General features: G+C 40.4%; 2 pseudogenes; both read right to left on the bottom strand.

The window, feature by feature from the left end:
- Positions 1-134: 134 nt before the first annotated feature.
- LOC145688604 (small subunit ribosomal RNA) lies at positions 135-899 on the bottom strand (annotated as a pseudogene).
- A 6,969-nt stretch (positions 900-7,868) lies between these two features.
- Positions 7,869-9,067, bottom strand: LOC145688588 (small subunit ribosomal RNA; annotated as a pseudogene).
- Positions 9,068-14,531: the final 5,464 nt, after the last annotated feature.

Below are 14,531 nucleotides of genomic sequence, written 5' to 3' on the forward strand. Positions count from 1 at the left end.
AGGGAAGACACGGCTCACCTTTCTCTCCTTCGCCTGTCAAGATCAGTGGCTCCCGTTCAACGGTGTCAATCTAACTGATACGACACACTAATAAGAAACTTTTGACATCAACCACCGCAGTGGTGATGAATTGATAATGATCCTTCCGCAGGTTCACATACGGAAACCTTGTTACGACTTTTACTTCCTCTAAATGATCAAGTTTGGCCATCTTTCCGACACGTCGGTACCACCGCAAGACGGAGGTGCCGGGTATCAGTCCGAAGGCCTCACTAAATCATTCAATCGGTAGTAGCGACGGGCGGTGTGTACAAAGGGCAGGGACGTAATCAACGCAAGCTTATGACTTGCGCTTACTGGGAATTCCTCGTTTATGGGACATAATTGCAAGCCCCAATCCCTAGCACGAAGGAGGTTCAGCGGGTTACCCGGACCTTTCGGTCAGGGAAGACACGTTGATTCCTTCAGTGTGGCGCGCGTGCGGCCCAGAACATCTAAGGGCATCACAGACCTGTTATTGCTCAATCTCGTGCTGCTAGAGGCAGCCTGTCCCTCTAAGAAGACATGAACGTTGGAAGGAAAGATTCCAACGCCTAGTTAGCAGGCTAGAGTCTCGTTCGTTATCGGAATTAACCAGACAAATCGCTCCACCAACTAAGAACGGCCATGCACCACCACCCACTGAATCAAGAAAGAGCTCTCAATCTGTCAATCCTTCCAGTGTCCGGGCCTGGTGAGGTTTCCCGTGTTGAGTCAAATTAAGCCGCAGGCCCCACTCCTGGTGGTGCCCTTCCGTCAATTCCTTTAAGTGCGCCGATGGAGAAGGTTGTCTCTGGAACAGCTCCGCTGGCTTACCGTGTGGATACTCTACGACGACTATCTGGCTAATTAATAAGGTTTTTCTGGTTTTGTAATTTGGAAGATATAATTAGTGGTTGTGATTAGAAGACCTGGCTATGGACTGGACAACGAATTTTAGTGCAATTAACAGTGATTAGTGAATAAATATATTATCTTTGGTGAACAATGAGGTTTGGCGCTAAGCTATACCACAAGACAATGAATCAGTTTCTTCTTCGATTTCATATTTAGTTGCATTAATGATATTTAAGGAAAATATTATTTAATGTTTTAACTGTCTTGTGAAAGTAAAAATTTAATTACTAACTATAGATCTTTGATAATTTAGGATTTATTAATATCTGGAGTGGAGTGCTTTCAATGTGCATTTAAGTATTGGCGGGAAATCCTCATGTCATTATCAAAAGTGTGAGTTATTATAAATGGACAAGAAATTACCATTGAACTGTAGTGAAGAAAGTTATTTAATACTAAATACACATTTAATAACTTTAATATTAACAGTGGTAAAGTGCAAAAGTTGATTCCATAACATTAAATATTAGGCTGTGAGAGAATTGGCGGGAAAGTATTGAAGTGACATTTTCTTAAATGCAATTAACCTAGACATTATAATATGAAAACCAGTGATTAATTTAATCATGTGTATAGTTTGGTGGATCGAATTATTTTCCTTGTTCATCATTATGAGTGCAGTTAGTGCCTGTGACGATAATAATAGTGATAGCCAAGAAGAACTAATAGACGTTTATTTGTTTCCGATAGAAAAATTTGAGTGCTCTAAACATCCCGAATTATTATTTTTAAACAAAAGAAAATTCTACACTCATTTAGAGACAGTGCATGCAGGTCTATTTGTATTTAAGTGTAAAGTTTGTGAAAGTACATTCAAAAAAACACATGCGGCGGACTGCCATATTCCAAAGTGTAGTGGCCCCAAAGTTAAGGGGGATTTCAAATGTCAATGGTGTGGACAATTTTTTAAAAATCAGGGAGCTCTAGGGACACATCAGTCTAAAAGACATCCTAGACAATGGCAGCAGCTGAAATTGGACAAAGAAAAGAAGAGACAAGAAGGTAAAAAATGGCAGGACGACGAGGTCGAGAAATTTATAGAAGTAGCCCTTGAAAATAAAGGTAAACAAAATATAAATGAATTGATTCATGCCTATTTTCCTAACAAAACTTTAGAAGACATCAGAAATAAAAAACATCGTCTGGTGCAGCAAGGAAAATTACCTAGATCCGTTACACAGAGCAGAACTACTTCTATAACGACATTAGATGATGAAGAAGCTTCATTGCTGAGTGAGGAGGGTGCTAATTCTATGGAATGTACGTTAGTTTATAAATGGGAAGAAGTGTTTACTAGCCCGGAAGAACATCAAGAACATATAGTGCAAGTAGAAGAGGGATCACCTGAAGAGGACTTAAATTCCCAGGGAACAAAACCAGTAAGTAAACCGGATAACAATAACATTTTTATCAGTGATGAGGTAAATCTCATTAAAGACTATAGTGAAGTGAGAAAACTAATCATTCAAGAACTTAAAGGTGTCGTGGATACTGAAATAGACTTTGATAATAAAGCTACTTATGAACTGTTTAATGATTTGATTGTAAAAATTTTAGCTAATACAGAGGCCTGTATCTTAAAGTGTAATTCGGAATGTAGAGATAACCTAGCTTTAGAATTTGAGAGTAAAATTATAGAACTTCAAAATTTAGTTAGTTTGAAAGAAGGCGAACTAAGTAAGGTTATATTAGAGTTAGAGAATAATGAAAAGAATTTGTCTAAAGAGAAGGAATGGGTAAACGAACTTCAAGCTATTAATGAAAAGATTCAAAAAGAATTGGAGTTACGGGAAAGAGAGATCTCAGTGCTAAAGATCCAGAGTCAAAAATTAAAGGCTCGTTTATATGAAGCTGAAGATGAAAGTTCTAAAATTAGGGATAATTGGAATGTAAGAGTTAAGGAAATTTTGAATAAGAAAAATGAAGAGGAGAAAACTCTCCTAAAAAGAATAAAAGAACTGGAATGTCGTTGCAAAGAACTTGATAAACTAAACACGAATACTGGAAATTTAAAACAAAATAAGAATATAAGTGAAAGTAATCAAAAAGTTGATATGGGAGTCAGCACTGAGATTACTTTCCCTATTAATGAAGAAATAATAGGTCCTTTACATGATGTTCACAATCAAGGTGTCTCAACTATTTTTAGTAATAATGATGAAAATTTTTATGTATCTAATGAGGATAGTGTATTCAAAAGTGTAGTTAGTGGTACCAGTGAATTATCACTCGATGTAGAAATAGCAACGATAAATTTTGAAAATCTGGTTACGGAAATAATCTCTGATAAAGAACCTATAAATAATAATTTTTCACCATCTGATCCACAAACGATGAATGATATAAGAGAGTATTGTCATTCCCTAACTTGTATTGAGTTACATAACAAGTATCAGGTTTTAGATAATGATTTACAGAGTCTTATTGATAGCAGTACTGTAGATATTAACAGAATAGATATTGTGTATCAAAATTTACTATCTTGCTTGGGCAAAAAACAGACTTGGAATGAACCAAATATTGATATAGGTAAAATAAACAGAGCCAAAACCATAACTAGTAAAAATAAATATAGAAATGTACAAGAAATGTTCCATAACCACCCTGATAAGCTTGCTAAATTTATCTTTGAAGACAGGTTAAATATAGATGGGAATGAGACAGGGGAATTAAATTCGGAAGATATATTTAAATGTTACAGCAAATTATGGGGAGTCAAAGGGGATTGTAAAATTAATTTCTATGAGGACAAGATTGATGAAGAAAAACTAGACATAATAAAAAATCCAATTACTATACAGGAGGTATCGAATAGAATTAGAAGGATTAATAATAGCTCTGGTGTTGGCCCGGATAAGGTATCTAAAAAGGACATTAATAACAGACAGACGTTGTATATTCTTTGTAAGTTATATAACTTGATACTTTGTACCGGATTAGTGCCAAAATGCTGGAAGAATAACCGTACCACCCTTATACCTAAACCAGGGAGGAAGTTAGATGATGTAGCAAACTGGCGTCCAATTACAGTCTCCTCAATAATATGCAGAATATTTTCAGGGATCATCGAACAGAGGTTAAGTAAAGTAATTAACTTACATCCTAGTCAAAAAGGTTTTATTAAAGAAAATAATACGCTAGTCAACTGCTTTTCACTGGATACCCTACTGAAGCTAGGTAAGAAATATAATAGTTGTTATGGGGTTTTAATAGATATCCACAAAGCATTCGACACTATACCACATTCTGCTATAACCAGTGCTTTAAAAAGTAGAGGTCTTCCATCAAATTATATTCAGTTAATTGATGCATATTATAGTAACAACGTAACACAATTTAGTGGCACTGATGTGACTTTAAAAGTGAAAAGAGGTGTCAGACAGGGAGACCCATTGAGTCCATTACTATTTAATATAGTAATGGACACAATTATTAGAACACTACATTCAACAGACTTAGGTTACGAATTAAATGGTAGTAAAGCTCCGGTTTTTGCTTACGCCGATGATATGGTCTTAGTGACCAATCATCATAAAAATCTTCAGATATTGTTAGAAAATTTTAATAGTCTGATCCAAAAAACTGGCATGGAAATTTCTGTCGGCAAGTGTATCTGTTTTGGCATAGAACCTAAGGGTCGTACTTGGTTATGCCCACCTTTTACCCTTACTTTGGACAACCAACTTATTAAAAGAGTAGAAGTAGATGAAGACTTCAGATATTTAGGTTGTAAATACACTATCAAATCAGGGATTGAAAATAAATATCATTTAGAGTGTTTGGAAAATGTATTAGATAGAATTTCTCATCTTCCTTTGAAGCCTAGGCAAAAAATTATACTTTTACAGACATATATTTTACCTAAATTTTTTTATATCTGGATAGCCAGTTTTACCTGTCACACCTTTCTTTTACAAATTGACGCTATTATTAGAAACTCTTTAAAAAAATGGCTACACTTACAGCAATCTACAGCCGATGGCTTTTTTTATTCTAGAAAAAGAGATGGGGGTCTAGGATTTCCCAATATTCATAACATTATATCTTTGGCTCAGTTAAAACTTGTTCATTCCCTTAGGAAACTTGAAAATGATGAATTTTTTAAAATTGTAATACTACAAAGTAATCTAAATTCAGTGGAAGATAGGCTACTGGATAGACTGGGAATCCCTAGACCTTACAATTTATCTGTCTTGATTGAAAAAAAGATACTACTTAAAGATGATTGGTTTAATAAATGGGAGGCGAAAGAAAGCCAAGGTAAAGGTATTAAATATTTTAAGAACAACCCAATTACTAACAATTTTTTGTACCAGGAGGCACTGCCTGACAACAGATTTATAGACGCTGTAAAATTACGTACGAATACATATGGGGTACGTGTAGCTCTGGCTAGAGCTAATCCCAATACTAATAAAGAATGTAGAGCTTGTCATGAACCCCTGGAAACTTTAGGTCATGTAATTGGTCGTTGTATTATGCACGCCCCCAGAAGAATTAATAGACACAATAGAATTGTAGATATTATAAGAAATCATATGGTAATAAACAAGTTCAGAGTAGCGCATGAACCTGTAATTAAATATAACGACATGGTCTATAAACCTGATTTAATTCTAGAAAAGGGTGAAACTAGAATAATAGTAGATGCCACTATTCGATTTGAAGAAGGTGATATGGAAATAAATGCATTAAATGAAAAAACTAAAAAATATGAAATTTTAAAAAACTTTTTTACAGATGGTAAAAAGTTTGAGATATTACCTGTCATTATTGGATCCAGAGGAGCTGCTACAAAATCATTTATGAGTTTTTGTAAAAGATTCACTGTACCTAAGTTTATCCAAAAACGGATAATAAACCTAACATTGAAGTCCAGTCTGGAAATTTTAAATGCACACCTGGACTATCAGGGTTAACTAGAGAAAAAATTGGTTAAAAAAGAATGAGATGAATGTACTTAAAGGAAAAAAAAAAATCAATAAGATTAAGGAATCTATGCTTTGTAATTTTTAAAGTTCCTATGAATGTCTTAGAATTGGTGTATTTTTAATTTTTAATTTTATTTTATTTTTATTTTTTTTGAATTTTATATTTAGAATCTATGGAATATTTTACTCTGTACTTTCCTCTTTTATTCCCTCTCTGTTGAATTATACATATATTTATGCCATTTATCACTTATGTTATCTGTGTTTTAATGAGATTGAGCAACTACAAATACTCCTTGTATTTAATTACTATGTTCTTGTGAGGTATTTTATTTTGTATAACTCTTTTTATTTTTTTTTAATTCTTTTTACCTACTATTTATTTATTAATTTATTTAAAAAAATTTTTTTTTCAATGTACTGACTCTATATTCAACAATATAACTCTTTTTATGTTAATTTTTTTTTATTATTATTATTATTTTGTTTGTCACTACTGTATTTTATCTTAATTTTTTTACTATTATGTATTTTTTAAGTATTTTATGTATTTGATATCATAACATTTTTAATTGTTGTAATGAACTATGTAGAATGATATAGAAGTTGGAAATATATGTATATGATATAACTGATAAAAAGAAGAGAGAGGAAAAAAATAATATATAGAAAAGGAAAGTTAGAAATGCAGAAAAGAGAAACATATATAACAAAAAAAACAAAAAAAACGATAATAATGAGGTATTCTGTTATAATATTTTTGATTATTGTTACTGTATAATTTTTTAATTTTGTAATTTTTTAACTTGTATGCATTCCTTTAAATATGTTATGTTCATATTATGTTCTGCTACCCTATAAGATCTTGTAAAAAACATTGTAATTATAATTATCCTTGAAATAAAGAATAAAATGATGCGGGGGGATGCCCAGGGACCCAGGCCGGCAATTATGAGCACATATTATGATCAAATTCGACAATTATTAGTAAAAGTCGGCAATTATGAGCACCCAGGGGACCCAGGTCGGCGATTATGAGCACTAGTCATGAGCAAAGTCGCCAATTATGAGCAAAAGTCGGCAATTATGAGCGCCTTTTTTTAGGGGGGGAAAAAATTAAGAAAAAAAGAAAGAATCCTAAGATTCTATTCAATTGAGCCTGGGAGGGTGGTGGTGTATACCCGAACTAAATCCCCTCAGGTTTGTAACATCATAGTTACGCCCCCTTGGGTCAATAACTCCCTGCATGTAGCCCAGCCCCATCTGGACTCATGCGGGGAGTTCTTCGCCCTCTAGTCGGGTAGGGGGGTGCGGGTTCGCTCCCTTGGATTCCCGGGTGGGGCCGACAATCCTTGAGAGTTTCCCCGCGCCCTCCTCATCCGGCAGGACGGTAACCTAAACGGGTGCAAGTAGGTCTCCCCCTGTGTCTTCACCGGGTGGTGGCTTCTTCTTCGCCATTTCGGCCTAGTTTGTCACCTGTATGACAAACCATCCCTGGACATCTCCCCGGATTGGGGCTGGGACCTGAAAAGAGAAACAACCTATCTGAGGTGCAGGTGTGATGTGTAAGGAAAGGGTTAATAAAAAGGAACTAAAAGGTGGCCTAAAAATTAAAGAAATTAATATAAGGGTGCTAGTGAATAATAATGTTAATACTAAGGTGCTGTGCGCTATAACCAAGGATAGGCCACAACACAATGAAATAAATAAAATTGTGCACCTAGCTAAAGATATAAAAGGCCCCCGTTGGTACTGAGCACGTTAGGCACGCTACCATCGGGGGTTGCTACCCATTTTGTTAATCTCACCTCAAGGGGAGCACTCGGACTTTGCCTATAGCACCCCTTGAGGTGAGTCCCAGCTCCGACGACGAGGACGTAGGGTAGCACCGGAGCCACTTGTGACATTTCTAGAATGCTTGTAAATTTCGTCAATATGTATGTATTATTTAAAATTTGTTTAATAAAGATTAAAACGGGGTTAGAGGTTCGAAGATAGAACTATGAATCATTACCCATAAGGGGAATGCTTTTTGCTTTGATATTCAGCTTTGCAACCATACTTCCCCCGGAACCCAAAAGCTTTGGTTTCCCGGAAGCCGCCCGCCGAGTCATTGGAGGAACTTCGGCGGATTGCTGGCTGGCATCGTTTATGGTTAGAACTAGGGCGGTATCTGATCGCCTTCGAACCTCTAACTTTCGTTCTTGATTAATGAAAACATTCTTGGCAAATGCTTTCGCATCGGTTAGTCTTGCGACGATCCAAGAATTTCACCTCTAACGTCGCAATACTAATGCCCCCGTCTGTCCCTATTAATCATTACCTCGAGTTCCGAAAACCAACAAAATAGAACCGAGGTCCTATTCCATTATTCCATGCACCGAACATTCAGGCGACACGGCCTGCTTTGAGCACTCTAATTTGTTCAAAGTAAACGTGCCGGCCAATCAAGACACTCAATGAAGAGCACCGAGAAAGGAAAAACCGGCAGGACGTCCGGAACGATCAGTTAAACGCCGGGCGGCGAACCGATCGTCCGAGACCCAGATCCAACTACGAGCTTTTTAACCGCAACAACTTTAATATACGCTATCGGAGCTGGAATTACCGCGGCGGCTGGCACCAGACTTGCCCTCCGATAGATTCTCATTAAAGGATTTAAAGTGTATTCATTCCGATTACGGGGCCTCGGATGAGTCCCGTATCGTTATTTTTCGTCACTACCTCCCCGTGCCGGGAGTGGGTAATTTGCGCGCCTGCTGCCTTCCTTGGATGTGGTAGCCGTTTCTCAGGCTCCCTCTCCGGAATCGAACCCTGATTCCCCGTTACCCGTAACAACCATGGTAGGCGCAGAACCTACCATCGACAGTTGATAAGGCAGACATTTGAAAGATGCGTCGCCGGTACAGAGACCGTGCGATCAGCCCAAAGTTATTCAGAGTCACCAAGGTTTCGGACGGACGAACCGACCGATTGGTTTTAATCTAATAAAAGCATCCCTTCCATTGCTGGGCGGGATTCTAGTTGCATGTATTAGCTCTAGAATTACCACAGTTATCCAAGTAGGATAGGTACGATCTAAGGAACCATAACTGATTTAATGAGCCATTCGCGGTTTCACCTTGTTTTGGCTTGCACTGAGACATGCATGGCTTAATCTTTGAGACAAGCATATGACTACTGGCAGGATCAACCAGGGAATTGACCGACTAAAAAGCCGGAAAGTGTTGGACACAACCAACACAGCGTTCTAACAAAGGATAGGAAAGCTACACCCGACCAAGCATTTTAGACTTCTGTTCCGCTGGAATAAGCCTACTCTTGCGGTGACTAGCTCCCGTTAATACTGGCCGTGTGACAGCCGCCAAGAGCATATTAGACTCCCAATCCAATGGAACAAGCCTACTTGTATCCTTGGGTTACAACAGCTTCCTTCCACACGTTGCCGGTACATCCGACACAGCAATTTTAAAGACTCCTCTTCCGCCAGAATAAGCCTACCTTTGTGGGACCTGGCTCCCGTTAGAACTGGCCGTAAGGGTACCCACAAAAGCACATTTAGACTCCTCCTCCAGCGAAATAACTCTACTCGTGTCCTACGGATGACTGTGGCTTCCGTTCACATATAGCCGTTCACCCGACACAGCAAATTTTAAAGACTCCTTTTTCCACCGGAATAAGCCTACTTTTGTGGGGCCTGGCTCCCGTTAGAACTGGCCGTAAGGGTACCCACAAAAGCACATTTAGACTCCTGCTCCAGCGAAATATAAGTCTACTAGTGTCCTTGGATGACAGTGGCTTCCGTTCGACAAGTGATACACGGTCAAACTGGCGATGAGTCTATACCGTCCTTAACTTAAGGAAAATCGGTACTTAAATGCCACATGGAGAATAAAAAGTCACTTACAAAAAACAATGCTCCGCATAAGCCTTTGTAAGCTAGAAAGGACATGCTATCTGGCCTCATTCCCAAGAAGGACAAGTAAGCTCCCGTCAACTGGCCCAAACTCTAAAGCGAGGACAGCCCGTTCAAAGTCAATCGGCATCCCTCCTTAAGAGTACAAAACGGCTCACTTCTTAACGACACTGGCTCTTGCTCCTTCAAGTGAAATCTGGCTCCCTTCACTCTGGCATTATCTTTACACATAAATCGGACTCCTCCGATTTAACAGGTGAACCTAACCCGGGAACTAAGGAAACTGGGAATAGAGACTCAGAGGCCCAATTACCTTGTTCGCCAGCCAGCCTTGCGCCGGCCCAGGCTAGAGACTTTCTCCAACAATCCCTGTTGAGCCCGAAGGATCCTAAGACCACTCGTGTGTACAAAACTCAGAGGCCCAATTACCTTGTTCGCCAGCCAGCCTTGCGCCGGCCCAGGCTAGAGAATTGCATGGACACGAGAAACTCTCAGGACTCTTCTTTGTAGCTCCTCCCGGAATTAAGGAAACTCCGAAAAGCAAAACTCAGAGGCCCAATTACCTTGTTCGCCAGCCAGCCTTGCGCCGGCCCAGGCTAGAGAATTGCACGGATTATTCCTGTTCACCCTAAACGCATCTGAGACTACTCGTGTGTATGAAACCCAGAGGCCCAATTACCTTGTTCGCCAGCCAGCCTTGCGCCGGCCCAGGCTAGGGAATCATATTGACACGAGAAGGATCTCGTCAGCGGTTTGTAGCGTGCAGAAACTGCTCCCGTTTGAACTGACAATCCCGAGAGAGCAATATTAAAGACTTCTGGTCCATTGAAATAAAGCCTACTTTTGCGAGCCTTGCTCCCGTTAGGACTGGCCGTATGGCTGTGCACAAAAGCATATTAGACTCCTGCCTCAATGGAATTAGTCTACTCCTGTCCTTAAAGGGATGACAGTTCTTCAAGCATAGCATGCTACCTTCCGCAACTTACAGGCGCGGAAATGCTGTGGAAACGAGGAGACAAGTCCTCTCAAAGGTTTCATGGCCGTTCACCCGACACAGCAAATTTTAAAGACTCCTTCTCCACCGGAATAAGCCTACTCTTGTGGGGCCTGGCTCCCGTTAGAACTGGCCGTAAGGTTGCCCACAAAAGCACATTTAGACTCCTGCTCCAGTGAAATAAGTCTACTCGTGTCCTACGGATGACTGTGGCTTCCGTTCACCCGACACAGCAAATATTAAAAGACTTCTCATCCACCAGAATAAGCCTACTCTCGTGGGGCCTCGCACACGTTAGAACTGGCCGTATGGCTACCCACAAAAGCACATTTAGGCTCCTGCTCCAGTGATATAAGTCTTACTCGTGTCCTCTGGGTGTGACAGTAGCTTCCGTTCAAGTATTCTTCGCATTCAGCAACCGCACAAAGCGGCATCGGCCAGAAGTCAATTGCCCGAAGGCGTGATCGACAGGCTAGGCCTCGGGTTAAGAAGGATTGTCTCCTTCCCGTAAACGACAGGTACTTCCGTATGAGAGCCTACCTCACACATTCCCCATCGCCACGTGCCCTCTTAGAAACAGCCGTCCGACCAAGGTTTCTGACATTCTTTGTCAAAATACGAGGAAGTCTTTGGACAACATTAGGCGTGCTGGCAAACCCGCACTGCATGCCCTTTCATAGGTCCGCCCATGGACGCACATTTCTATGAAGCATTCCTCCCAGGCAGCAACAGGGTTTGCAACCTCCTCTACACCTTGACCGGCTAGGACGCCCGTGAATAGCATCCCAGGGTTCTTGCCTGCGGCTGATAAAATTCCTTTTGAGCCTACACTACCATCCGCCGATATTAGTCCGCCTTCAAAATTAACCAACATCAACAGCGATAGTGCGTTTAGACTCCCATAAAGAAACCAACCAGCCTGTGGCTTCCCTTCCCAATTTAGCCATTTCCGCCTCCTGCGAAGACTAGCTTTCTGTCTGTGGCCAGAAGTCAAGATTTCTCGACAGACTAGGCCGCGGAGAGAAAAAAAGTAAGCCTCATTTAGAAAGCAATACCATTAGCGGTCTCTCCAACCTCCGTGAACAATTTAAAGGGAATGTTTATATAGAAGGCTTGTTCACTGCCCTACCTCCTATAGTGTAGAGATTCCTCTCGATACTACACCTGTCTTGAAATTGCCGGCGTTGCGCAGCCTCGTTTTGACCATGACGGCGAATGCAGCCACGGTTGCCGTATACATCCCACGCAAGGGTGGGAAAACGTGATTTGACATCCAGTATATATATAAACCGTGACAGAATACGACACTCAAAACTTAACATCTTTTACACTCTCCTAACTTCTGGGAACAAATTGAAAGTATAAGCCAGCCTAACCTAACCTAAGTATATAGCAGGATTGCCCACTACCATACCTCCTATAGTGATGAGATTCCTCTCGATCGGACACCAGTCACGAAAATCACGGAATCTCAAAAATGACGGCAAACGAAGCCACAGTTGCCGCCATACTCAAAGGTTATGCTGGGTAAAAAGTTCTCTGCTAAAATGGCTGCTTTTCGCGCTCGGGTTCCAAAATTAATGCAAAGAACAATCCAAAAACATGAATTAGGTCAAACTCATGTTAATTACAACCTCACAGAACAATTTCAAGCCAGGACTTAACAAAGTGTAAACGGGGCTTCTTCTGTACCCTAATCCCTATAATGTAGCGATTCCTCTCGATTGCACACCAGTCACGAAAAATCACAGAATGTCAAAAATGACGGCAAACGAAGCCACGGTTGCCGTCATATTCTAACGTTATGCTGGGTGAAAAGAGTCGCCAACAACAATGTTCACAGTTCCCGTCAGATTGCCCACTGTTCCCGAAATGTGGTTCATACATGCTGTCAACATGTTCAGGAAACCCCTCAGAGCGTTCAAAGTTGCACACACAATGCTTAATAGTTCCACTCAAATAGCTCACAGTCGCCGTCAGAATCCTCACAGTAGACGTCAAATTGCTCACACTTGCCGTCAGGGTGCTCATAGTTGCCGACTTTTCATTCATAGTCCCCGACATAAAAGTTTATAGTTCCCGACTAATGGCTCACAGTTGCCGTCAGAATCGTCACAAAAGGCGTCACAATGCTCACACTTGCCGTCAAAGCGCTCATAGTTGCCGACTATTTGTTCATAATTGCGGACATAGGCCTCACAGTTGCCGTCAAAACGCTCATAGTTGCCGACTTTTCATTGATAATTGCGGACAATGGGCTCATAGTTATTCACATACTGGTTCGTGCTCATCTTCAAAATAAACACAGTTGCCTTCAGACTGTTCACACGTACTTTCAAAATGCTCACACTCGCTTACACGATGCTCATAGTTGCTGACTTTTAATTCATAATGCTGATAATGTAAGTTAAATGGTTCATGGTTGCTCTCAAAAGTCTCACAGTTGCGGTCAGATTTTTCACAAAAGCCGTCATAATGCTCACATTAAAAAAAAAAAGTGCTCATAGTTGCCGACCAAGGCCTCACAGTTGCCGTCAAAACGCTCATAGTTGCCGACTTTTCGTTCACAATTGCCGACCAAGGCCTCACAGTTGCCGTCCAAACGTTCATAGTTGCCGACTATTCGTTCATAATTGCCGACCAATGCCTCACAGTTGCCGTCAAAACGCTCATAGTTGCCGACTTTTCGTTCATAATTGCGTACAAAGGGCTCATAGTTGCCTACTTAATGGTTCCAGCTCATCTTCAAAATACTCATAGTTGCCTTCAGAATGTTCACACGTAGTTTCAAAATGCTCACATTCGCTTCCACGATGCTCATAGTTGCCGACTTTTCATTCATAATATCTAACATACTCTTGATAGTGTAAGTTAAATGGTTCATGTTTGCTATCAAAAGGCTCACAGTTGCCGTCACATTATTTGCGCAAGCCGTCAGAATGCTCACATTAAGAAAAAAAAAGTGCTCATAGTTGCCGACCATTCGTTCATAATTGCCGACCAAGGCCTCACAGTTGCCGCCAAAACGTTCATAGTTGCCGACTATTCGTTCATAATTGCCGACCAAAGGACTCACAGTTGCCGTCAAAACGCTCATAGTTGCCGACTACTCGCTCATAATTGCCGACCAATGCCTCACAGTTGCCTACAAAACGCTCATAGTTGCCGACTTTTCATTCATAGTCCACGACATAAAAGTTTATAGTTCCCGACTAATGGCTCACAGTTGCCGTCACAATCGTCACAAAAGGCGTCACAATGCTCACACTTGCCGTCAAAGCGCTCATAGTTGCCGAATATTTGTTCATAATTGCGGACATAGGCCTCACAGTTGCCGTCAAAACGCTCATAGTTGCCGACATTTCGTTGATAATTGCGGACAATGGGCTCATAGTTAATCACATACTCGTTCGTGCTCATCTTCAAAATAATCACACTTGCCTTCAGAATGTTCACACGTACTTTCAAAATGCTCACACTCGCTTACACGATGCTCATAGTTGCCGATTTTAATTCATAATACTGATAATGTAAGTTAAATGGTTCATGGTTGCTCTCAAAAGTCTCACAGTTGCGGTCAGATTTTTCACACAAGCCGTCATAATGCTCAAATTTAAAAAAAAAAGTGCTCATAGTTGCCGACCAAGGCCTCACAGTTGCCGTCAAAACGCTCATAGTTGCCGACTTTTCGTTCATAATTGCCGACGAAGGCCTCACAGTTGCCGTCAAAACGTTCATAGTTGCCGACTATTCG

This window comes from Thermobia domestica, chromosome 6, assembly GCF_964235325.1.
Source record: "Thermobia domestica chromosome 6, izTheDome1.hap1.1, whole genome shotgun sequence".
In the NCBI taxonomy this organism is placed as follows: Eukaryota; Metazoa; Arthropoda; class Insecta; order Zygentoma; family Lepismatidae; genus Thermobia; species Thermobia domestica.